This window comes from Aquarana catesbeiana, linkage group LG01 (assembly GCF_042186555.1).
Source record: "Aquarana catesbeiana isolate 2022-GZ linkage group LG01, ASM4218655v1, whole genome shotgun sequence".
Taxonomy (NCBI): domain Eukaryota; kingdom Metazoa; phylum Chordata; class Amphibia; order Anura; family Ranidae; genus Aquarana; species Aquarana catesbeiana.
The window spans coordinates 862,961,402-862,987,512 of NC_133324.1; the positions used below are offsets into that span (position 1 = coordinate 862,961,402).

The 26,111-nt window shown below is 38.1% G+C and overlaps 1 protein-coding gene across 3 annotated transcripts in view; it reads left to right on the plus strand.

Annotated features, from left to right (window-relative positions):
• KCNIP4 (potassium voltage-gated channel interacting protein 4) overlaps window positions 1-26,111 on the plus strand; it is a 913,124-nt gene that overhangs the window by 721,017 nt on the left and 165,996 nt on the right. The window lies entirely within an intron of this gene.

The window sequence follows — 26,111 nt, forward strand, 5'->3', positions numbered from 1 at the left end:
TGAAGAAGGGATTTTCTGACCACTGTATATGGGAAAGGGCCGAGCATAGCCTGAGGCACTTGAAAAAGTCTTTGGATGAGATCTGGTAATTTGACTTTAGTTGTTGGAAGGGAAGCAGTATGAAGCTTTGAAATTGATCTCCAACAGTGGTGATGCCGCAGCAAGATATTCCGACAGTGATAATTCTGGGATAACAAGATGCAGGGCATTTAGTGGGAGGAGGTGTAGTAAGTGGTGGGGGGATACCTCTGGTATGTTGATACAGTGCCCGCCATATTTTGATGAAAAATAAATTCTGATATACAAGATTTAAAAAGTGTGCCACATCCCATGAAAAATGGAAAGAAAGAGAGCCCCTGGGGTGGGATTTTTTAGGTACTACTAACAGACAATGAAAAGTAAGAATAATAATTTTAATGATATTGTAGAAAAATACATAGTATATATAGAATATTAAACATGAACATTGAAAAATCAAAATATGCAAATTGATGATACAGGGATCCTATACCTCTTTCTTTCCATTTTTCATGGGATCTGGCACACTTTTCAAATCCTATACACCTCTACTTTTCATTTTCTGTTGGTAGTGCCTAAAAACTCCCACCCTCAGGGGCTCTCTTTCTTGCCATATTTTGATGGTCGCATTGATGGAGCTGAGATAGGAGTGAGCTCCCCTAGCATTGTAGTGAGAATACAAACAATACTGTAGTTATATTTGACAATCCAATATAAGCTACCTGAAAATCTCTTTTCATGTTGTGAGTGCTGTCTGTTTGCTGGCCATATACTTTCACAACTTCTTCAATTCCCTGCATGCTTTGCAGCTTTTCCTTTTCAATTTCTGATGACTACATATCCCATGGTACCTTGCTGCCTACAACCAGTGATTCTTGAACTGCCTCTGTCTCCTGAAAGGCCTCCTCTCAGCAACTCTGTTTTACAGAAGGCAGGGATACAGCACTTGCTACTCACACGGCATAGTGAATATGTGTCACAAAAGTCAAAAAAAGTAAATGTGTGGGGATCTTTACATTTTTATATATATATATATATATATATATATATATATATATATATATATAAGTTAAATATATGATTTTACATTTTGACCTTAGATGCACTCTACATTTAGCTTGTAGGGAGGCTTGAGCCAGTAATAAAGAAGAAGTGTACCTTTAACTAATCACTGGCAGCATCATAACCGCCTTTTGCCCATAGGTATTTTGCAGAATTAAAATTTAGACATAATCTGTAATCCTAAATATGCTAACTTTATATGTATTGTTGAATCTTTACAAAGACACATTTAATGTAATCATTATATCAGAGATTAAATAGTAAACCACAAACTATGCATTCTTAGTGCTTAAATTTTAAGACGACACTTAAACACACAGTTCCATTTACATATGGGGAAAAAAAAGATGAAATGACAAACATTATCCAATTAACTGAAATCCCTTAGGGTTATAACAAAGCAAATACAAGGCTAATTAAGAAAACACTAAAGCACAATATGCTAATTTAAGAACAAAGTAGTGTTTGAGTCTATCAACACTGCAGAGCATAATTGTAATTAGTGCTGTACTCTCACGTACTTTACCGATGTAAAAGAGACACCACCAGCTCCCGCAAGGAGTTTGCTGGTGACATCCTTTCTTGTATCAATATTTGCATTTTCCTGACAAGACTTTATTAACCCAGACTTAGGGTGATGCACTAAAACGGTATTTAACAATATTCTTTGTAATACTTAGGACTTGCATGCACTGATGTCGGGCTCAGGATCAAATCAAATTCAGATTTGAAAAAAGCATTCTTTAATGTATTTTCAGTAAAAATAAATTGCTTTTGAGTTGTGTTTATAATGTGTTTATGATGCATTTACTGTAGCTGCATTCCTATTACATTTATAGAGGGATAAAAGCAGCTGAAACACAGCAGAATATGATGTATTGCCCTGCACTGCATGGCAAAAGCAAGATTCAAAGTTAGAAATCTTTCATGATCCAATTCATATTTTAAACACTGCATCCTAGAACCTACTAAGCTATTTAACAAATGTCACAATAAAATAAAAATGAGTATAAAGTATATACAGGCAAGCAAAGAAGCATTTCTCAGCCAGGGTTCCTGGAGAGTTCATTAGGGGTTCCAGGAGAGGATGTGATATATAACATAATTAGCATAACCTAATTAGCATGACCATAAATGCTGCCTGCATAGTTCACTCACCAATGTCACTGGGCACAGCCAGACATTTGGGATCAGTGGAAAGTCTCCTCTTGTCCCTAAGGAAAGTAGCCAATTCTACCAGCTGTCTATAAACAAAATTGTTTTCCTGCTGACCACCAATGTAAGGAAACACCTTTCAACAGACTACCCATGGAACTTCTCCACTGACCAACAATGTAATGGGGTCACTTGTCCACTGGGCATCAATGTAATGGGATCACTTGTCCACTTATTACCAATATAAAGAGGACTTCTCCACTGACAAACAATGTAAGGGGGGCCTCTGCACTGACCATTTATGTATTGGGACTTATCTATTGACCACCAATAAAATTGGGGGCATTTCTTCCACCGAATGGCTTCATGAGGGGGCATTTCTTCACTGATTTCCTAAAACAAGATGGCCTTTCTTTACTGACAATCAATGTAAAGGAGCATGACACTGACCACGAATGTAATGGGGGCATTTTTCCCACTGGACACCGATGTGAGGAGACACTTCTCCACTGACATCAATGTAAAGGGGCACTTTATTACTGACCGCCAATGTAAATGACAACATTGTCCGCCAATGTAAAAGCAAATTAAAGATTCCTGGACAGTTGCTGTATGTCAGCATACTGGCTGGGAATACTGGGTGATTCCATCAGTTAAATATGGTCATGGGCGGCCATATTCTGTCTACAACATTTCCCAGGATATCTGGCTGGATTTATTACATATGGCAGCTAGCTGGGGACCTGTCATTTACGATGGAAGTAGGGGTGGATGAACAGCGTACGGTCGTTAATTAGTGGTAGGTCATAATTGATGTGGACCTACAGTTGTGCTCATAAGTTTACATACCCTGGCAGAATTTATGATTTCTTGGCCATTTTTCAGAGAATATGAATAATAACACAAAAACTTTTCTTTCACTCATGGTTAGTGTTTGGCTGAAGCCATTCACGATATTATCAACCAACTGTGTTTACTCTTTTTAAATCATAATGGCAACAGAAACTACCCAAAGTTCTTAATACCGTGTATTGCCCCCTTTAACATCTATGACAGTTCTTTGTGGTATTTGTGGATGAGCCATGATTATCGTGGTCAGCAGAGGCAGGGGGACTCAGGAACTGGCAGGATTAACCAGATTTATTACCAGTTAGGAAGAGAAGAATTGCACAGTACAAGCACTGTGCTGTTAGTCATGCCTTAAAGGAACAGGATCTTAGTTTTTTTTTTTAGGTTTACAAACACTTTACTATAATAAACATTTCAAGTAAATATACTGGTGATATTTATTAATTAATAATAATTTATATTTAAATAATTAAATAATAATTAAAATTTATACTAAATTTACCAAATAACCAAACTAGACTATATCTAAATGTTGTACCAAAGGGAATTTGCAGAAACATGTCCTGCTAATGTATGGAATTCAATGGCACCCTCATAAGACAACACCAATATTTATAAAAATAATAACAATCTTTATTTACAATAATATTTTTAAAAAGCCATTGCGTATAAAAAATATGTTAAAATATATAGTATCATGAATCGTTCAATACTACATAAACCCGAATTTGGACCAAAACACAACCACCTCTCTCATGTACAATATATTTGACCTATAGGTCAAGGTGTGTGTGGTCCTCATTCGCTTGTCAACGCGTTTCGCTGGATGCCTAGCTTCCTCAGGACTATGTAGTGTGGGGTATCTTATTCTGCTGAATAAGATGGAACAAATGTTACTTTTTTGTGTATACATCACATGAAATCCAAAAACTAAATGTTAAACATCACTCACATATAACATGGCGGAACATCCCCATGCTATAAAAGTCTGATGGGCAGACACAGTGGCTGAAATCCTCAAGTTCAGTTAAAAGATCTTTCAATAGTAAAAAGGTAACCCGCCCTTTTTAGGGATATAATAAAGGCACAGATTAAACCTGATCAATGCCTGAATACAGATCAAATATAAATATACCATTATGCCCCAGCATATTGCACATAGATAACAAAAATTATTAGATATTTTTATAGGTGTCCTGGGCTGAAAGAAGATAACGCAAAACAATTTTGAGTATTACAGGGTAATAGAGTCTATTGTAGCTGAATCAATGCTTTTCCAACAGCATATGATTTAGATAAATAAAAGGAGAAATGCTTTTAATTACAGACCTCCAGAAGGCTAATGGATTATATATGTACCTTTGAATATAGTCAGTCTACATTTGCCAAAGGATACTTAATATTAGTACTGGTTGGGGTAAAATATGTGCAGCCTGAGTCTTATGGAATTAAGGCTGAAATCTATAGCTAACCAAAAAGAATGGCACAATGGTAAGGGCCAAGGATGTAAAAAAAAAGCCCCAGCCTGGTCATAAGGCATGTGCCATGAGTTTTATGTATATCTAAATGTTGCTTTATGTTTGCCTTGAGTTTTATAATTGCATTGGGGGGGTCAGGCCAGCTGTTGTGAAAAGATAACTGACTACCATGGACTGTAGATATATCAGAAAACTTATATCAGCTGAATTGATGAGCTTGAAGTGTTCTAGCCTCCTAAATGATAAAGAAGAAAAAAAACACACTAACAAAATCAAAGACTGACTGCCCAAAATATAAAAGACATAGAAGGTAACTTGTATAACTGCAGCTTTTCTTGGAGGTTTTGTGGGCCTCATGATTTCTAGACATGTGCAATTTGTTTAGATACAGATTAGTTTTTTAATGAATTTTGACAACTTTGTTAATTTGGAGATATCCGAAATAATAAAAATCCGTTTAACAAATCTTTCCGAATATTCGTAAATTTGAATATTCGAAAAATTTGTAAATTCGTTTTTTCGAAAAATATTCGAAAAATATTTGAAAATTCGTAATTTGTGTAAATTCTTAAATTCATACATTTGAATATTCTAAAATTCGGAAATTCAAAATTAGAAAATTCTAATTTCGTAAATTCGTAAATTAGAAAAAATTTACAACGACCCGAAAAATGAAAAAACTAAAAAAACAAACAAAATGAATTTTTCGGCAGTGCACATGTCTAACGATTTAACAGTACTGACTAAAATAGGTCAGTCTCAAATGTTACATTATTATTATATTATTAACTATAATATGATTTATATAGCCCAACAGTTTGGGCTTCGCTGGAAAGATGCGTTTTCAGGGATTGTCTAAAAATGGACAGAGTTGGAGATTGGACAAGTGAAATCTAATTGGTTGATATGTCACATTTTTCTTTAAATCTTGTTAACCACTTCAGCCCCGGAAGGATTTACCCCCTTCCTGACCAGAGCACCTTTTGCGATATGGCACTGCGTCGCTTTAACTGACAATTGCGCGGTCGTGCGACGTTGCACCCAAACAAAATTGACGTCCTTTTTTTCCCACAAATTGAGCTTTCTTTTGGTATTTGATCACCTCTGCGGTTTTTATAATTGCGCTATAAACTAGACTAAAATAGAGCGACAATTTTGAAAAAAAAGCAATATGTTTTTCTTTATGCTATAATAAATATCCCCAAAAAATATATAAAAAAACAAATTTCTTTCTCAGTTTAGACCGATATGTATTCTTCTACATATTTTTGGTAAAAAAAAACACAATACGCGTATATTAATTGGTTTGTGCAAAAGTTATAGCGTCTACAAAATAGGGGATAGATTTATGGCATTTTTATTATAATTTTTTTTTATTAGTAATGGCGACAATCTGTGATTTTTATCATGACTGTGACATTATGGCGAAAACATTGGACACTTTTGACACTATTTTGAGACCATTGTCATTTATACAGCGATCAGTGCTATAAAAATGCAATTTACTGTGTAAATGACACTTGTAGGGAAGGGGTTAAACATTAGGGGGCGATTAAGGGGTTAAGTGTGTCCTAGGGAGTGATTCTAACTGTAGGGGGGATTGTCTCACTAGAACACGACAAAATCACTGCTCCCAATTGCAGGGAGCAGTAGATCTCTGTGATGTTGCTAGGCAGAACAGGGAAATGCCTTTGTTTACATAGGCATCTCCCCGTTCTGCCGCTCCGTGATACGATTGCAGGCCCCCGGCGGACATCGAGTCCGTGGGACCTGCGGGCACTCTCACGGAGTACGCGTCGGGTACATGGGCCCACTATGCTGCGATTTAAAGGGGATGTACCTGTACGCCCATTTGCCCAGCCGCGCCATTGTGCTGACGTACATCGTTGTGCGCTGGTTGGCAAGGGGTTAAGAATTCTTTTAAACAAACAGCATATTTATATTAAATAGGTCTAAAGGTTGCATATACAATACATCCTGTAAGCTAAAGTCATTTTATCATTTCAGAGAGCAAGCTTTTTTATATTCCACAATTAAATTCCCCTTGGGCAGTAATTACTCCCCTAGAATTTTATGTGTCTATCTTTACTTATAATTAGCTAGTGTTTATTGAGTTCTTCCTTTTGGTGCACTGCGAATAAAGTGTGGATTTCTTATACAGTCCCGGGGAGATCCTTAGAACAAATGTCAAGGTAACCGCTTGAGAGCCCTATCTCTGATGTTCAGAGCATACTTATCCCATCACTTCCATTAGCACTCCATCTGGCACTTTGCACAATCATTTTATCATCAGATTTTGGTCATTTGCAGAGATCCCCATAACTTTTTACATATATGGTGCCTCTTTCTTGTAAAAGGACATGTAAAGGCATTCTGGACCAAAGAAATCTATTTTTTAATCAGGTGAACATGAAATGTTGTATATGTTTCATATTTACATTTCCAAACAGAATAGAGAGTTCCAGGCCCCTTTTCACATACCTAATCTTAGCCTGGTGTTTACAGAGCTCAATAACTCACATTTAGGCTGGGTTCACACTGATGCGGCCACGGCTCCCAGCAGGGGGTTCAGTGCATCCCTGTACACCAATTCAAGTGCAAATCAAGTCTAAATTTTTGCCTGAATTCGAACCTGAAAGCCAAAGATGCACAGGACCCTTTTCCAATGCGGACCGCGGCCGGCCCAGAGCTGTGTGAACCGGTTCCATTGAGAGCCAGTCACAGTCTCCTGCAATGCGAATTGGATGTGGTTTTCTCTGCATCCAATTCACATAAGTGTGAACCCAGCCTAAAGAGTACAACACATTGTGGTTGATTTTCTAAAACAGGAGAGTGCAAAATCTGGTGCAGGTGTGCATGGTAGCCAATCAGCTTCTAACTTCAGCTTGTTCAATTAAAGTGGATGTAAACCCAATGTCATCTTTTCTAAACTACTGCCATAGGGGTTATCTATAAGGATATATGCCTCCTGCATGTATCTTTACCTGTCAAATGTCTCCCCTCTGTCTGTTATGAGAGCTGAAAAACTGCATATTCTGTGGGTGGGTCTGTTGTCTGGAGCTTAGTGGGTGGAGTCGTGATGTCAGTAGACTCCCCGCCCACCTCTACACTCCCCTTAACAATATGCATTTTCTCCTGTGTATTTCTTACACTGAACTTCTGCTATGATCTCTAACATCCAGTGAAAAGACAGGAAAGTAACCACATGACTTCAGCATGCCAAATCATGGTGAGGTGTGGAACAGCCAATCCTTGCAGAGCTGCTGAAGAAAGGAGTGGGGGAAAGAATTAAAAAATAATGCATGTCTTAGGCTAGTGCACAAGATATGTAAATCACCTGTCACTCACAGCAAGGGGGAGGATTTGACAAAGTTTTTCTCTGTTTATCAAGTTTTATCTCACTGAACAATAAAAGAGGATTGCTCAGAGATGGATTAACTCTTTGTGGCAAGACTGGGCTCAAATGATAGGAAATCTCATACTCTACATTATGACATTAAAAAAATACATTTTCGGGTTTACATCCACTCTAAGCTATGAGAAAACCAGATTTTGCACTCTCCAGTTTAAATCTGGTTTTCTCAAAGTAAATCAACCCCATAGTGTCAAAGGAGGGTCCTCTCCTTACCTGATCTGTTCAAGGGGGGCCATATGGAGTTTTAGTTTTAGAGCAAGAGAGAGAGTTTGAAAGCTCATAGCATTTAGATACCCATAATGCTCTGTGCCACATGCCTAATGGGTGCACTCTATATTGAATGAAGTAAAATAGCATGCATTATAAATCCTGATATGCCAAGCAACTTTTCCACTATAATCTCTTATCTCTACCTTTTCTTTCCTTATCCCCAATTGCTGGCAACGTCAAAACCTCCAATAAAGCTATGATGAAACATCACAGAGCGGGTGGGTGGGCAGGAAACTCTTCTGTAGGCTGAATCTAATCAGCTCAGCGGGGCATGCCTCAGCATAGCCTTTTTCTGGAATTTGGGCTACATACCCTCACCCAAGTGCTTGTAGCCAATTCTCACAGAGCCACTTCACCTCCCTGCATTGATCACTTACAAACAAACTAGAAGCCAGGGAGTCCAGGGAAAAATTTATGGCCCATCGCAGAAATTATAGAATGATTTTTGATGTCCTCCTTGTTCTCAATCCTGGAATGCAGACATGTTGTTGTGTAGACCATACAGTGTAGACTGCAGACAGGCTGAATGTAAACATAGCCCTGTCCTGGGGCTGTGATACTAGCTCTAAAAGCACATAGCAAAAGCCAGAGGTAAGAAGATATATTTGCAAAATTAATATATTAATTAAAACATTAAGGTTTATGTAGTAGATTGGTATTGTATTTTCTATGTTTGACCTCAGAGTTGATCAGATTCCCATTTACTATCCATGTGGATGACTGTTCTGAGACTGCAGTTAACCTGCCCAGCTTTGTGTTTTTGAATGCAGCAGGTCCTATTGCGATGTGTTTGCATTGCAGAAAAAGCAGACCAAACTCAGCCTTTTGCTGTGTTTTCCAGTTGCACGTATGTTTATTTGAAGTTGAATTCCAGGCCAGAAGTTAAAGTGATTGTAAACATTTATTTAAAAAAAAACAAAAAAAAAACCAACAAACATGTTATACTTACCTGCTCTGTGCAATGGTTTTGCACAGAGCAGCCCCGGTCTTCGTCTACTTGGGTCCCCCACTGGTGCTCCTGGCTCCTCCCCCCCGCCTTATGCCCCCATAGTCAAGAGAGCCTTTGCTTGATGCACATCGGTGGATCAAAATTGGGCAAAGGTAAGTATTTAGGGGGGCTGGGGGGGGGAGAGAATTTGCATGCTGAAGGTTTTTTACCACATTAAATACAGAGATAAAATTATATATATATATATATATATATATATATATATATATATACTATATAAGGGAGCTGTTTTGCCTGTCAATCCAGTTCTGAGATTTGCATAGCTCTGCCTCACAGTACAGCCCTGTGTAGCAGGGAGGAAATCTGAGTTTTCACTCCTGCAGTTTTGCTTTCACTTACAGGTCTCCATCTCACCCACACCCCCAACTGGACAGCAAAATGTACTAATGGGCTCATCTGTCTGTCACACTGTTCAGTACTCCTGTCAGCATTAAATGTGCACTGCAACACATTTAATAGGCTCCTTGTGCTACTCCTTACTCTTCTTTTTTAGTTTTCATAATTTGGATGCTGGTGGCAGCACCTATTTCATCCAGTCCAAGACCCTGGCTTTCATTTCTGTTGTAAGGTTAGCTCTTTGGCTTCACATAATACCTGCTGCCACTGCCTGCTCTGGACATGCACAAGCAGAACAATGACATCATGGCGCTGGCTTGCATGCCTAAGAAAGCTAAATATTATGGGACATGTAGTCCCAAGGAGGATAAATGGGAGCTTTTTTTCAGAGTGCGTGCTCCCCACACCAAAGTTTGAGGAAGCTGCACAGAGAAACCAAAGGCTATGTCAGTGAAATGAAGAAACTGTGAATCTTTAGTTGCATTGTGATTAATAATAAATTAACAGTTATAACTAGCCAAGGGGGGTATACCTAATAAAAAGCTAAGACTTCAGAACTACTATAACCATTTAGTGGCCAGAATTTATTATTGCTTAGATGCTGTTTTGTGTCTTTTAAGGTTCCTTGCGGTAAAAACAAGAATGCATAAAAACCTCTATTATATATTAATGCGATATTATAAATATGCAGCACCAGAAAAATAGTAAACTAAAAAAGAGAAAAATAAAATAGCAATCAAATAAAGTGACAATAACATAATAGTGCCAGCCATCCCTGCCTGTCTACATCATTACACATCCCTGACTGACCATCTTGTAATGGGAAGTCACATTAATCTGCCACATTGATGTAATTAATATCACCTGATGATAAGGATCACTTTGACACTGTGATCCCAGATGACTAATGAAGTTTGGTGGTCTATTGGTGTACATACGCTGTTCACTGCATCTTTAGCTTAGTAGTCGGTGAGCGCATACCAGTGGAGGTGGAACACACAGTGGTGTTACATGTCTTCGAGTTGGTGGAAGAAGCACACAGACAAAGTTTTTTGGATTATATCAGTGAACCTTATTAATTTGGTTGTCTCAACAGTCATTGCTGTTTTACACTCAGTTGGGGTTATTTACAGTACGAATGGCAAATCCACTTTGCACTGCAAGTGCACTTGGAAGTGCAGTCGCTCTAAATCTAAGGGGTAAATCTGAAATGAGGGGAAGCTCTGCTGATTTTATCATCCAATCATGTGCAAGCTAAAATGCTGTTTTTTATTTTCCTTGCATATCCCCCTCAGATCTACAGTGACTGCACTTCCAAGTGCACTTTCAGTGCAAAGTGGATTTTCCTTTAGTAAATAACCCCCAGTGTCCTCAAAGAGATTTATTTATTTATTTGGACAATGGAAGGACCATTGCATTATTGTCACTTTATTTGATTGCTTTTTTATCTTCTCTTTTTAAGTTTACTCTTTTTCTGGTGCTACATATTTATATTATCACAGATTTTAAGGGCCTTTGTATACTGGCCTTCACTGCTAGCTGTCAGGCACTAATGACTCTGTTATATTCATTTACAATTTTCTAGCACTGACTATACACAGTACTATTTTAACGTGTTTTACAAAAATGCTGCACATACAATTGCAGGAGAAACAAATCAAGTCATACAAAGTATTACAAAATATGCCTACAACATGCACAAGCTATCTATCCTTCCTAGAAAATAGGCATGCACAATGTAGGTGACAGCCATATACTAAACCGTTTCCAGACTTGGTTCTTCCTAGTGATGGAGTCTTCTTTTTATTCAGGATCTCTCCAGACTGCTCTTTGCTCCATGGAGTCCTACAAAACAACCACTGCTGTTTCTTTGTCTTGAGCACATGGTTGTGTTTCAAGTTCTTTTCCCTCCCCCTACTTCCTGCCAACATCATTCCCTTTCCTCAGCTTAATGAACTAGTCTTATAAGTTCATTAGCATTAGGGGAATCTTAGCTTCTAAAAACAATGGATGGTAGCTGAAATGTACTATTCCATATATGTATGCTATAAAAAACACTAAAACAGCCATAGCAACACAGATGCCCAGTCCAAATTTAGCAGCATCAGTATACATCAGTTATATTGACAATAATTCTATGACTAATTTGTCTAATTTAACAGTGGGTTTGATAACTAGGAACACACACGTGTGCATTCCTAGTTCTATGATTCAGGGTTAATTAACGTTCACATGACAAAGGGCATTTTACATGTGGGTTTAAAAAGGTGTATTGCAATCATAAAGGGGTTAAGCATGCTAAATAATGTATCTTGTAACACTTGCGGGTATTTCTTACCTCTAAAAAGAAATCACAGTACAAAACAAAAAAAAGTGGGATTCCTGTCTGCACAAAATTCTAAAAAAGACACTGAGCATGTGTTACAGGCAAAAATAGACTGAGAAAATCGATTGAAACAGAAGAAAACAGAAGAACATGACAACAAATAATGAAGCTGGTACTACTGAAAAAAACTAAAGCCTATATATTGCAATAAAAAAAATCTCCAGCTATATACTGTATACACATATTTTTACAGATCCCTTCTGTTGTGCGATTATTATAGGATTATATAAGAAAACAGGAAGCCTAATTTATGTAACTGTGTAAAAAATAATGTATGTAAAAGTGTGTTGCTCATAGCAGTCAGTCAGGGAGTGACTTTCATTTTGTAGCCAGACCTTGAAAATATGTTTAAGATCAATAAAAAAAAACACTATGAGGTTGATTTACTAAAACTGGGAGTGCAACATTGGATGCAGCCTTGCATGGTAGCCAATCAGCTTCTAACTTCAGCTTGTTCAATTAAACTTCGACAAAAAAAAAACTGCAAGCTGATTGGTTTCTATGCAGAGTTGCACCAGAAAACTCTCCAGTTTTAGTAAATCAACCCCGATATGTTTACACATGTAGCATTTTTCTCCCGTATGTCAGAAGCCTTATACTGCATGTATATAATACTGTTTATTTTCTTTTATAAATATGTACTGTGTACTAAACATCTATCCCATAGTATGTTTGAACCTGAAACAAAATCCTTAATGCTTAGCTTGGTTACTTAGTTATTCAGGTTGAAAAATCACACAAATCCATCTAGTTCAACCAAAAGAAAAAAAAATAAATAAATAGATAACCTCCATATACAGAATCCTATACACACAGCAGATGCAAAGGAAGGCAAAAAAACCCTATGACACATGGTCTAATTTGCCCCAGCAGGGAAAAAAAAGCCTTACTAATCCCCTGCAGGCAATCAGATGGATCAACTATCTCTAGTGTTATTTCCTATAATATGTTAATATATTTTGTGTATCCAGCATCCAGCTGTTTTTTTTTTTGTTGTTTTTTTTTTGTTTTTTTTAACTGAGCTGACCAGAACTAGTTTTTGAATAAATCTATTTCACATTTTCACACCTCTCCAAATGCGGAGGTTTAGGCTCTTTTCCTCCAAATGTAAAGAGTGCCCCTTTGTCTTCTGTGATGACCTTACGATGAATAACTCAACATCTAGTTCAATATATGGGCCACTTATTTACTTATGGTGATCATATCCCCCCTTAATTGCCTCTTCTGAAGAGATAATAAATACTGTCTGTTCCTCTAATCTTTCCCCATTGCTGAGCTCCTCCATCTCCGTTATCAGTTTGGTTGCCCTTCTCTGCATGTTCTCCAGTTCCCCCATATCCTTTTTGTGGACTGGAGCCCAAAACTGAACTGCATATTCCAGATGAGGTCTTACTAATAATTTGTACAGGGGCAAAAATTACGATTCTCTCTTTTGTCATTGCATGCTATTATCAAGTCTATGATCTACCAGAACACCCTGATCCTTTTGCACCATTGATTCTCCTTGTAAAATGTAGGATGAATGCATGTTTTTAGCCCCCAAGTGCAAAACTTTACACTTATCAACATAAAACCTAATTTGCCACATAGTTGCCCAAATAAACTGTTACTAAACCCACAAAAGTAAAATCAGTCTGTATATGCAGTAAAACATGCTTGTTATACTCACTGTGGAACACAAGGGGTTATCCTGCACATTGTGTAAAAAGGCTGTTTGATCATGTCTTCTCTGATCCTTCCCTTCCACCACTATCCCCAATCTATCTCCTGATAGCATAGAGCCTTGGGGGCAAGATGCACATGCTCAGTTTGGTGTGTATTGCTAAAGAGGTTTTTTTTTTTCTTGGGAGGGTGCATGTGATCAGAACAGGGCCAATCAGAACTGTCCAGAGATAGACAGAGAGTCAGGGGTCCTGCAGCCTCATAGGACAATCAGGGGAGAATGAAAACTCCTCCTACAAGCCCTATCCAGACACTGATAGAAGAAATCCCAAGACTGTTATATACTGCTGATGAGAAAAGGTATTTAGCAGCAGTGACAAGGTCCCTTTAATCTAAATATAAAATGTATCACTCAAGCTTAACCCAACAACTTAACTTTAGACTTTAAAGTTAATGTTAAACTTAATTCTTGACCCTAACCTTTATTTCACCTCTAGCCCTAATCCCCTACTCTACATTTAAGGGAAATTTGCATGGGGAAAAGAAAAAGGGTCTCTTAACACCGATAGGTCCTTGTGCGATATATGAAATTGTAAGGAGGCCCAGCATCTACTTAAAACCTACACTCAGCTGGGAGGGATTTTCCCTTTAAAAAGCTGAAATTTTATCAAAGGGATTCTGAATGATGCCAAAGGTTATTAGAAGTAAGAATGCTGAAGACACTGTTTACAAGTTTTAACTCCCCATTTTCCACATGAATGGCTGTGCTACTGTCCAGTGTTCAAAGCGGCTGAAGTCAGCGAATGATTATACTGGGTAAATGGAAGTCACTGAAGCTTTACAAAGTGTACGAGACATGTATTAAATCACTTTGGTCTTCCTCAACATATAAAAATAGAATTTCATTTCTAAATAGGAAAGAAGAAGGAAACAGAGAAAAATACAGTAATAATAAATGATAAGAAAAGATATATTGAAAAGAAGCAAGAGTGACTTCAGCTGTGGTATGAGTTGATCCTGGCCCCACGTTGCACTTGTTCCCCTAAATCTGCATGCATTGAAATAGGTTCCCTGCACTGCTGAGTATACAACTTCTGTTTAGAGGGAAACTTAAAGAGCCCTGGTGGTCAACTTAGTGAATATAGGGGGCCTCAGCTGGGGCAGCTGACATGCCCAGAGGGCAGAACAATGGTTTAGTTTTGATTGTGTTACATAAAACATAGTAAAACCTATCTTACCACAATGCATTGAAATTTGAATATGCTTTGCGATGCCATTTGTTTTCAACGACAAGCCAACCCACTGTCCCAGTAGTGGGCAACACACCTGTGCTGCAGCAGACCACAGTTCACATGCGGTGCAAAGTCTTTTCCAATTTTCAATCTGGTAAAGTGTTACTAAACCCAGGACCCTGCATTCACTATATATGGTCTCCCACAGTACACAGAACATAGAAATGCAATCATTTTAGTAAAAATAAACTGCTAAATACCTTTTCTCATCAGCAGTTTTGTGTCTGGTTAAAGCTTATAGGAGGAGTTTGCATTCTACTTTGACTGTCTTATGAGGCTGTAGGACCCCTGACCCTCTGTCTGAACAGTTCTGGTTGGTTTTGTGCCAATCACATGCACCCTCCCAAGAAAAAAAAAACTCTCTAGCAATACACACCAAACTGAGCATGTGCAGAGTGACTCCAAATGCTCTGTCTTACCAGGAGATGGTTAGGGGACAGTGGAAGAAGCAGAGGATCAGAGGAGACAAGATCAAACAGCCTTTTTACACACTGTGGAGGATTAACCCCTTAGTATCCACAGTGAGTATAACAACCATGCTTTACTGCATAAACAGATGCATTTACTGTTGTGGATTTAGTAACATTTTAAGGTGTGCTAAAATTCATTAAAATTCTGAATGACATTGCACTTGCTTATGCAGAAAGCACTAATGTCACCTGGTCCATTCAATGCATTTGGTGTGACCCTAGGATAAGTGGGGAGTGTGGTTCTTTTAAATTAAATTATTAAATTGATTAATATCCTTTTTTAATTTTTTTTTCTTCATGGGGGTGCTGAATCTTGAAGACCTGATCCAGCTCACCATGCAGCTCCGCAGCAACAGATCACTTCAAATAGTGATCGATCGCTGGCTGCAATTATTTAGCAATAGAGCAGTATAGCAGTGATCTACTGCTGCATGGAGATGCTGAACAGAGATACTTTGAATCTTTCTGATCCACTTATCTAAAAGGAAGTGTTGTGGCATCTTCTACTTCCGGAGTAGAAACCATGTGGAAGCATTAGTTAAATAGAAAAATGGAAAAATGGACTTTCCAGGCACCAATTATCAAAAAAATATATAAACTTTATTATACACGTAATACAAGAAAAGACATTTAAAATATTGCAAATAAAATGCAAAACAGACAATAACATTTATAATCTTTTATAGTAGTAACTACTATAAAAGATTATAAATGTTATTGATTGCTTTTTTCTCTCCTTTAGAATATTTATCAAGCTCCTGAAGAAGCGATTTTCACGAAACATGTAGAGCTTTTTTGTATGTCATAATTCAACACAGTGATACATATCTGTATGCATATGGTTCTGACTCTTATGATCCACTTTGGAGAGGTTTAGCTATTGTTTACATTTTTTTGCAATATTTTAAATGTCTTTTCTTGTATTATTAACAAAATATTTACAAAAATGTGAGGGGTGTACTCACTTTTGTGAGATACTGTATATACCATAGTTTGTAGACTCTAACTTTCACACGTACTAAATAATATACATTGATCTTGGTTATTTTTACCAAAGAAATGTAGTAGACTACATTTTGGCCCAAATCTATGAAGTATTTTTTTTTTGTTTATACAGCAAAAAATTAAAAAAACCTAGCTGGAGCCGTGCTTTAGAGTGGAGCAAAGGTTCACTTTAAATACTTGCTTTTGTTTCTTTTTGTCTCTAGCTGTGTATTATTAGTCAAAGTGATGCTGGTATTGTGTGTCTCGGTTTAGTATAGCTTTGATTGAGTACTTCATTAAGGGAGGAGGCAAAAAATCAGCTTTACTAATAGTATTTACTTTCCTAACGACAGAGCAAGACTGGGCTGTATTTATCAATGTCTCTGCTATTCTGCCTGCAATATTGCTGTCATTTTTTCTGAAAAGGGATTTGAATATTTTATCACTTTAATTTCTTGCCAAATATTTCAGAGTTGGAGGAGAAGTAAACATTTCCAATCTGTTTTCCTAAAAGGGATAGCATTCTGCTAAACTGTCATTTATTTAAACAAACCTGTTGAAAAACATTGGGGATTCAGAGCGGTGTTATTGGCTGTCTGCATGGAGACATTTACAATGAAAGCATTGCATGAAGTTGCAGACTGCAGGGTTTGTAATGAATGTTGATTAATACAACAGCCACTCTTTCTTTAATATGTGCAAATAACTTTTCCAGCATGCACAATGGAACAAATGTACCTCTAGAATGGATAACAAATATACACATTTATTTTTCAATCAGGATCACTGATATTAAAACCATAAAGCCATATACAGGTATCTGGAATCCTTGTAATCAGGATTTCTTTAAGAACTTAACTCCAGCCAAAAGTTTTTTTTCAGTCTGCATAGGGTAGGGAAAGATTGGAAGCCCGTCATTTTTTTATTGCTATCTATGTTCTCGTTTAGAAGATTTCTCCTCACTCAGGCAGAATAGGAAGCTAGAGAAACTCTCCCCCACCTATCTACTTGATGGGTGACCAGTAGAATTTCTGTCACGATCTAGGATCAGGCTCAGAGTTCAGTGGCTGTAGCAGTAGAGAGGTTCACAAGTAGTCAGCAGGAAATATACCAGCAGATCCTCCTAACAGATGGCCTGAGGTGTGGGGTCTAGGTACTAGCCAGTATTGACCAGAGCTCCTGGTGTTGAAGGGTTTTTCTGCTAGTATCAGGTCAAGGTCCTCAGGTGTTCGACAGCAGATGTAGCAGGTATGGATCAAGCAGAAGCATAGTCAGCAAACAAGCCAAAGGTTGGTAACAAGTAGTAGCTGGATGGAATCAGGCAAAGCATAGTCAACGAGCAAGCCAATAATCAATAATGAGTGATTACAAAGATAATGACAGCAACAAGTATGCAAAGGAGCAAGATATCAACCGGAGAGTTAGATAAAAAGCAAGGTTGTCCAATAAATCAGGCAGGGAGCTGTCTAGCATTCCTGGTGGCACAGTAAAAAGACCCACAGCCAGACACCCCGGAGGTTGCAGGTTCAGACTTGTATCCTGTCAATTTTATTGGAATTTTTGTACAAAAATGCTGAAAAATGCTATCAATGAGTCAACCAAATTTCTTAAAGGAATTGTAAAGGCAGAAGGTTTTTTTATCCCAATACATTCTATGCATTAAGATAAAAATCCTTCTGTGTGTAGCAGCTTCCCCAGCATCCCCTAATACTTACCTGAGCCATCTCTGTCCAGCGATGTCCACAAGTCCCTCGGCTGTCTGGGACTCTCCCTCCTGATTGGCTGACACACAGCAGTGGCACCATTGGCTCCTGTGGCTGTCAATGAAAGTAAGTTAGCCAATCAGGAGAGAGAGGGGGCAGGGCCGAACAGCAGCTCCATGTCTAAATGGACACACGGGGCTGCAGCTTGGCTTGGGCTGCCCCCATAGCAAGCTGCTTGCTGTGGGGGCACTCGACAGGAGGGAGTGGCCAGGAGCAGCAAAGAGGGACCTGAGAAGAGGAGGATCCAGGCTGCCCTGTGCAAAACCACTGCACAGAGCAGGAAAGTATAACATGTTTAAAAAAAAATTAATAAAACAAGACTTTAAGAAGCTCTTAAAATTTCACTCAGCCCCTGCACTTTAATGGAATCCCAGATGTACTAAACGGGTTTCTTTGGTGCCTAGAACATGCAAATTATTGCATAGATGGCTTTTTCCACATTTACAGTTAGATTTTCATTTGTCTGAGAAATTTTTGCATACTTCTTCTCCTCTGTATTTTCTCATCACTGTGGTTGAAAATAACCATCAATTTGACCCAGTAGAAAATCAAATAAACAAAAATTTAAATTTTTTAACTAAATTCTAATGGTGTATGGCCAGCTTAAGTCTCTTCACACAGAGCAATAAAGGTGCCTTTTCTACTGGACTGAGGAATGTTTAAGCTGGCCATACACTGATCAAAACTGTTTAACTGTCAAAGGGACATGTTGGAAAATTTTCCATCTGATCTGCTGATCAGTGCATTTTGATAGCAGCATGTGCTGTTGTCAGAATACAATGTCCTGGCGGAGGGTTGAGAATACTGGAAAACTGTTTGTTTTTGTTCTATGAAAATAACGTAGCCATGTATAGCCATTCACTTTCTGTACTAGGAACAAGTATCTCCTAAATAAGATTTGGACAGAGTAGTGAAAAATTAACTTGTCAGTTTATTTTTTGGTGCATATGTGCTATTGATATTTACATCCTGTGCTGGACATGCAACAGGAATTGAGAGGCCATTGCTCGGTTAGAAAAATTTCCTTCTTCATCGTCATAAGAACAGGTGTCCCTATTGGAAGATTAACATTCACCTCTTGCTCTAATGACAATTGTAAAATTTTGGACTTTTTACCATCACTTTTGGGAAAAATGGAGAGGGTAAATCTCCCCAGGAGACACAGACAGCAATAAAAACTCGACAAGGGTTCTAATCCTTCCATCCTCTCTAAAACTAGAAAAAAAGAGGTTATGGTTAAACATACAATTTAATGGAATACAGACTGCATTTAAAACAGAGTTTCCAAGAATTCCACTCTTCATCCAAAAGTAAGAAAAAAAAATTGACTAGACCTGGGCTTAAAAAAACAGTATGCATGTCTGCAATGGAACAGTGCTGTCCACAGAAACCAATCAGTGTCCCGCTTTCAATTTCCTGCAATACAGAAAAACAGCTGGATTCTTATTGGCTGCCAGGTACGACACCTCCATAAATCTAAAGTGGATTTCATGAGTTGGCTTAAATCAAGAACAAGGGAAGCATGATGTCTTTCAGCATGCCTTCATTCAATTATCAACCATGAGCTGTGTCTTGCAGGGTACCTCTATGACAAAAACAGCACCAAATGTAACTTTAAGGAAAGACTCCTGAGACTCCTTCCATGCCTGGATGCCAAAACTTCACAAGAAACGCAAAGCAAGTTTCCTTTCTTTAATACCATATTCATAAAATGCAATATGAATGTGCCTGTCTTTAAAGGAAGTTTTTAGCTGAATATAAAATAGTCTTATCTACGTCAGTTGCTCTACTATGCACGTATCGTATCGTTCCTGCCTCTTCTCTAACATTTTCAGAAAACCATCCTAAATACTTAATTTTTTAACTGATCTTTCTTCACACAACTGCAGAAATGTCTTGTCTCTGTAGTAAGGACCTAGGGTAATGTTTCCTTAACATATTACTAGCACTGATTGAAGGATAGTCCAAAAACTCACATCAAAGTGCTCTAGGCATTTAAGCCAGTCCATCCATATAAAATCATAAAACATAAAAATATTATTTTTCATATACTTTCTGTAAGTTCTTCTCCAATGCTCTTCTTGGATAATTTTGGAAAAAAATATTAAATGTAAGTGGTGCATAAATGTAAAACCCAACGGAACTTTCATTTTTTTTTTTTTTTTTTTTATTTATAACAGACAAAAGGGGGCCCACATGGACCAGTGTCGTACAATATACAATATATCTTCACCACATGTCAGTGCATAACAAACCTATGTGTTACAACAAGCATTGTTATTGACAGGTAAATGTGAAAAACACATAACATGAAAATGTGCATGTTGTTATCAGGAGGCCTTTTACTATGGTAAAAAAGACATATGTGTTTCCTGAGTTGTGGTGAATTAAGAAAATATGGTCCCATGGGCTCCCTCCCTTCTTTTTCCTTATTTCAAAAAGATATAAAAGAGTCCTATAGTCAGGAGGAGAGAGAAAATGAGAGGAGGGAAAGTGAGGTGAAGGGAAAGGAGGGGGGATGTTCCCTGCGATCATGGGGCGAATTGAGTCGTTGCTGAGAAGCAACTGTAATGCCAAATATCCTGTGTCCAGAGTTTTAAAAATTGAAATTGGCTTGTGTGTGTTCAAGAAAACGGTGCAGCTTCTCGTAAAGTCTGGCCCTCGTTAGAGTAAATGAATAAGTTCCAACCCTGCCACGTTTTGGAAAATTTTTCCTGTCTGTTTTGTGCAGTATGGATGAGGTCTTCCATACGTTTAATTTCTTCTACTTTTTTGATCCATAAGTCTATGGTTGGTGGCGTTGTGGACTTCCACCGTAGTGGAATGCACTTTCATTTTAGTGTATAATTATGTAAACTCTTTTTCATACGCCTTAATTTTATTATTATTTCATTATTCAATATTTTCATAGCACATTTCTCCCTGGGAACTCAAAACACGTTATCTGCTGTTGAGTCATTTAACCTACCAGCTTGTTTTTGGAGTGTGGGAGAAAACCCACACAAGCACAGGAAGAACATACAAATTCCATGCAGTTAGTGTCCTGACCAGGATTTGTGTAAAGGACTGAAATTCACTAAGGCTAACCACTAAGCCACTGTGCCATCCATATGGATTATAATAAATCCCATTTCTCTTCAGTGATAGCACAAAGTTCTAAGCCCAGGCAGCAGTCTTCAGAGCGGAGTGCTGCACTGTGTGTGAGAGCTGTCTAACATCTTATGCTGGCCATATATTATGCGAAAAATCGGCTGAAATTTGGTTATTTAGAAAGTTCGTTTGTTTTTCTGCCAGTTAATGGGCACAACATTGATAATCGTTGGGACGTTTTTGAGCCGAAAAAATGAAGGACAAGTTTGGAAATTTTCTGCTGAACAAATGATAAATTGAAAAGTTTAATGTGTCCGAACTGTCTACACTAGGTATATGTAAAAAAAAGGAACAAAAAATGCATTAATTTATGTCCACTGAACGATTTATCGGTCATTACATTATGGCACTATTGTTTGTTTTTCTTTAGTAAAAGCTGCAAATAAAAAAAAATAATACAATTAACTTTTGAACTTTTGAACTTTTTAAAAGATATTAACATGTTAAAAGTTTTCAAAAGGAACTGAACTCTGGTAGCCGTGCAAAAAAAAGGTAATGAATGCAAAGAACTATCCACCAGTGTTGCTTTTGGTACCCCTGTAGCAGATACCGTAATTTCATATTACTAGCTAAGGTTGGCCATACAGGGGGTTTGAACAAAAGAGGATGACTCTGTTCCCCCATCCAAACCCTTAATGTGGATAGGGAAATCCCTCCTGCTGAGCAATTGTATTCTGACAGCAGGGAGATTACATGGATTGAAAGTCAATCCATGTATGGCTGGCTTTACCATGCCTATATGATGGTGGCCATCTTGGTAGAAGCAGGGTTTCCCCTCCAGGAGGAAGAGTGAGTAGCACAATAGTGATATCACCAAATCTTACTCCAATTCTCCTGAGTCAGAGACAGCAGTGCCTTAGATCTGTGAGACTGTGGGTACAGGAGTACCTAGGTACATTTACATACCACTGCTATTTTTCAAGGAGGAATTCAGGTCAAAATTTAGATTTTTCATTATACTGCTTAGCCATGTTTTCAAATGTTTCCATTTGAAAGTCCACATTCAGAGATTTAGTTTAGGTCTACTTTAATTCAAAAAGTCAGACTTTTTAATATTTAGAGTTTTGCTGTGCTACTATGCCATTGAGATGTGTAGTGTTTACTTGTTATGTCAAATTTACTGACTAAAGTAAATAGTAGCAGTATTTACAAGTAGGGCAAAAAATATTCTGCAAATCTGAAGCTATAATGAACAACAGACATCAAACGGAACAAAAGGTTTTTGGGGTCATTCAGTCTTATGACATAAGACATGAATTAATGAGCTCTGGTGCCAACATGTAGAGCTTCATTGTTGGTACGAAAAGTCACAGCTCTCTGATGACATATAAACACCACCTGGCTTATCAGGCTCCAACTTATTTTAGGAAGTCTCAAACTGTCTGTTAGAACCGCTATATTCAGCATTGCAACAAATGACTTTTCTTGTCAATGATCAGTACACAAAGGTTTCTTGTCAAGCTTGCTTCTCAACACCAACATACAACCAAGGGATTTAATGAAGATCTAAAAATATGGCTGGTATAACAGACACCCATTTAAACCAAATCCTTAAAGCTGAACTCTAAGTAGATATAAAAGACACAACTGTATGCAGCTTTGTAATCATTAATCTATCATTAAATGTATTTTTTTTTTAAATGAAAGTAGTGTAAGCACCTGAATCTGACCTGGTATCAGTCTCTTGCAATCCCAAAAAATCCCAAAAATATCCAAAACAAGCTTATATTTATTACAATGTAGACAACCCAAAACAACAAAGCCGACCACAAATTAGGCATGACATACAAGTACAGAAACCAGGTCCTGACCACGTCCCTATTGACAACATAATAATACTATAAATTTCAACCCACATTAAACCTAAGATGCCTGTCCATGACCAGATCCGCCGGGTCAAGCCTGGGTACATCCAGCCATGGATCCCAGAGTTTTTCATATTTTCCCAAGCACCCCCTATGTTAATAAATAATCTTTTCCATCCGTAGCTTATTACCAACAGCAGAGACCCACTCCTTGACTGTGGGAGGATTGTCAGACTCACAGTGAGACATTATTAACTTGCGAGCCAAAAATAAAGTCCTAAGAATTGCTTTTCTAGTGTGGTTTTCCCATTAAAATTCTTCCAGTAAATTAAACAGGCAAGGTTTGGGATCTAAAGGGAAAGATTTACACTAACAAAAGAGAAATCAGCAGAGGGAACATATCCTACTGACTGTAAATTATGTCCCTTGTGCTGCTATTTTTGTTTGTGACTTTGAATGTACTTTGTCTTTAATCATTTCTTGTAATAAAGAGGGAGTAAACTCCCATGTATGATTTTTTACCTAAAGCCTATAATAAGGCTTACCTATAGGTACTGTAAATATCTCCTAAACCTACACCGTTTACTTTAAAAGCAGCCAGTGACGTCACTGGTGCATTCTCTCTGAAGGAACAGCATACCTGTAAACAGTGACTCCCATGCGCATGTGTGGGAGTGACGTCATCGCCAGCTCGGCCAATCAGATAGCCAAAGTCAGTGAACCCAGAGGAAGACCAGGTGAAGATGGAAACACCTTCAGTGCTGACAGCGCGCCGCTGGGGAGCTCTGTTTTCAGGTAAGTCTGTCATAACATGCTAGTATGTGATGCTTACTAGCACATTATGACTTGAACTGGCCAGGGCCTGTTTTTTTTTTTTTTTGGATGCGGTTTAATACCGCTTTACCCTCCTGAAATCTGTTGGACAGCATGACCGGGGGAGGAAGGAGCTGCACTGTCAGCCAGCCAGGCTCTTTTGCATTGCACAGTCTATGAATCCCACATAATAAGGAGCTTGCTGACAGAAGGAGAGAGCACAGCACCAACCTCTTCAGAGTGGCTTGGTGAAGACATTTTACTTAAAGCGGTAGTAAAGTTAACCTACAAAAAAAAAGGGTCCCCCCTGCAGGTTTAAGCCATAATGTGCTAGAATGCACTGTATACTAGCACATTATGTTAGACTTATGCTGGCCATACACTATACGAAAAATCGTCCGAAATTCGGTCATTTAGACAGTTCGTTCATTTTTCGGCCAGTTAATGGGCACATAATCAGTAATCGTTGGGACGTTTTTGAGCCCAAAAAAACAAAACAAAGAACAAGTTTGGAAATTTTCTGCCGAACAAACGATAAAGTCAAAGGTTAATCTGTTTCCCATCCGAACTGTTTGCACTAGGTATATGTAAAAAACAAAACAAAAAATTGATTAATTTATGTCCACTGAATGATTTATTGGTCATTACATGATGGCACTATTGTTTGCTCTCACAGCTGAATTTTTGTTTTTCGAAAATTGGTTCGGCCAATTTTTTGTATAGTGCATGGCCAGCATTACCTTTAGAATGGACCCCTCTAGCGGCGCCCTGTAAATGCTGACAGGGGTTCCATCTTCCCCCGGTCTTCTTCTGGGTTCACAAGCTCCGGCCATATGATTGGCCGGAGCGACAATGACATCATTCCTATGCATGTGCGTGGGAGCCCCAGGCACAGCACAGGGCTCTGAAGGAATGGCACGGGTATGCCTCTCCTATGCCAGTGATGTCACAAGCTGCTGTTTGCTGGAATATCTTCTAAACGTGCACCATTTAGGACATATTCATTTTACCTACAGGTAAGTTTTATTATAAGCTTACCTGTAGGTAAAAATGGCACAGAAGGGTTTACTACCACTTTTACTACATTAGGTAAAGGGAGGTCACCAAATGTCTGTTTGGCAGGCATATCTGCAGCAAAGGACTGGTTGATTAAAACTACAAATATTTAGGCATCTAAAATAATGCAAACATATACATGTGAACTGTGAATGTAGTTGTTTGCTGCATTTCTGCTTTAAGAAGCTTTTGCAAACTAGAAAAAGAATCCCAGAAAACTGCAAGTCAGTACTGAAAGTTGCTGAATATGCAAATTATGAACTCGCATATTTGCTTATAACCAACTAACAGAATAATCTGTCATTACACTTGGCAGTAAGACTGCGTGAGTCGAATTTTACTAATGCATAGAGAAACCTGCTAACTTTTAAAATACCAGATGACAGGAAAATACACCTTGGGCCGGGTTACAGACACTTATTAAGTATTACTGGTCTGTTGGAAATATTCACATTTATTCAATTAATCAAAAAGTGTGTTTCCATATTAAAGGAAATCGTGTAGTTGTTAAAGTGCTTACATATACAGTACAGAATTAAATTTGAATCTGAACTTGACAAACTGATTTAAAGTCTACATGGGGGACTATAGTAAGCAACTACAGGCAGCATGCTATCATAGGGCTACTTTTTAACTACCAGACCACTAAACAAGAGAGAGACTTCAACTAGAAGACCACTAAACAAGATAGGGCTTCAAGTTTCCTGAACTATAAAAAACATTCTTGTTGACTGTAACCTCAAATATCCAGAGTTGTAAATTCTGAACAGTTTATAATAATGCTTGCCCCTCTAAAAGTGTTGTCTTAAACTCTGGCACACTAATAAAGTATAGGAGAACCACCTTTCCAAGCTTCCGTGCTGCAAACTAGTTGGGTGTTGTTCTTGAAGCCCATCCGCGCTCTATGGGAATGCACTGCCAACGAAGAGAGTCTGCACACCGATGACCTCACTGGGCTCACTATAAAGGCACTGCAAACTGGTTGGGTGTCGTTCTTGCAGCCCATTCATGCTCTATGGGAAAGCACTGCAGAAGAAGAAAGTCTGCACACCGATGACCTCACTGGGATCAGAAAGTTTTAGTCATAAAAACACATAATTGGTCCCCACTTGGAGACTAATACGTTTTCAAGAGGGGA